Below are 1829 nucleotides of genomic sequence, written 5' to 3' on the forward strand. Positions count from 1 at the left end.
AAAGCCCCAACGGCTGGAATCGATACATCAAGGCGAAGCGATTACAAGTCTTCGCATGGCGATTCATGGCAATTCACCTCGCTCCGTCGAGCGCATCTATTTTCTCGCTCGCCTGTAACGCTCGGAGATGCAACTGCACAGTAATTCATACCATGGTAAGTAATAAGGAGATATACTTTTGATCCCAAGCATTTCCATGTCGAGTTCATCATCCACTGGACCGCCACGTTCGTCGTGCGTCATGAGGTCCACTTGAAACAACTTGAAGCAAGGTGAACTTGAACTTGAACTAAGTTCAAGTCTTGAAGTTCAACTTGGGGTTACAGTAACCTAGTTACTTGGCAAGTAATACTTGCTTCTGTACTACAGCACCTGTACTACAGCGGTGGGAGGCCAAGCTCAGCCCGAGTTTTCACCAGGTAATGTGGTCGGGGGTCGAAGACAGAGCTTCTCCTACGCGACGAAAGTGCCATTAAGAGATAGGCAATATAACAGGAAAGCCTTCAAAGACATGGATAAACCAGATTTCTTCGAGAAACTGAACAGAATTCGACCACCCAAAAACAAAGTCTTTCAAGAGCGAAAACCTGTCTCTCACAAAGCTGCTTTGACGGATCGTCAGTCGTGATCGTGATTGACGCACCTACATCCCTTTCGAGTCATCATTGGCTCCCGAACTGAACGCGACACGCAATCGACAATGTAACGCATGGACCCACGAAACGACTCTCCAACTCGTGATCTTGCTTCTCTTGTACTTCCTCGATCCCCACTGCGCGCTAGCGCAGAAGCCCGGAAGCACCTTGGCGGAAATTTCCTGGAAATTTCGGAAATTTCCACCTTGAAATTTCCAAACACAGAACATCGTGCTGAATTTCCACTCACATCACACCCTGGAGGCACGCATATCACGCACTGTACCCTTGAACCATCGGCGCACAGGTCGTCGCCGTTGAGGATAAACTACATCATACAGGACTCTAAATCTCATATCAATCAAACTCGGCAACTCGTAGATAATCGGATCAGACGATGATGAGTCAGTCCCATCAGGCGCAACATTCTATCCGCACAGGTTTGTCCAGTATCTGGTTAGGCTGGGAGTGAGAACATCCAGGAAGATCAGAGGATGATGACATGAATCGTGGGTCCAATGTCCTTCAGAGACCCCAACGACTGCCATAGTAATCCGTCGCTGATCCGGGGAGATTGAGCAATCGTTAGCATACGTAAATATGGAATTATCTGCATATCCGACCCATTTGAGCGCCCGTTGACCCGCAATGGCCACATAGTAAGGTAGTGTACCATTGTACCGTAGTACGGTAACCGTGCGTACGGAGTTTTGCGCTTAAAGATTAAAACACTGCTGAACTTCTAAGCCTGATGAACTCTACTACATACTCGAGTAAGAGACATCATTGCCTAACAAGGACTCATGGAGAAAAATATTCAGCAGGTTAAGCATTGCGAGTTATCAAGAGTTCCATGGCATCATGTAAGTAGCGATTAGCAGAAAGCTGGAAACTCATCCGAGTACAAACATAGTATGACATTGTGAACGTTCTGAAAAGCATGTGGAAGAGCTGTCTCCCTGACGAGCTCTTTCGACTCTTGGAGCACCTCCCGTAGCGCAAAGACCTGTGGTGAGTGAGAAGACGAATATTTTCCACTGGAAAATTTCCAGTTTCGTACCGATCCAGCGAACGGCACATAATTCGCACGTGGTGGAGGTGGGTGGTGGATTATCCTGAAAAGTTGAAAGCCGGGCAATGGATACGAATGTTATATGAGTGTCACGTTAAGTCACATGCATCAATAGATCTTGA

The sequence above is a fragment of the Perkinsus marinus genome (genome assembly GCF_000006405.1).
Source record: "Perkinsus marinus ATCC 50983 genomic scaffold scf_1104296948168, whole genome shotgun sequence".
NCBI classification, from domain to species: Eukaryota; Perkinsozoa; order Perkinsida; family Perkinsidae; genus Perkinsus; species Perkinsus marinus.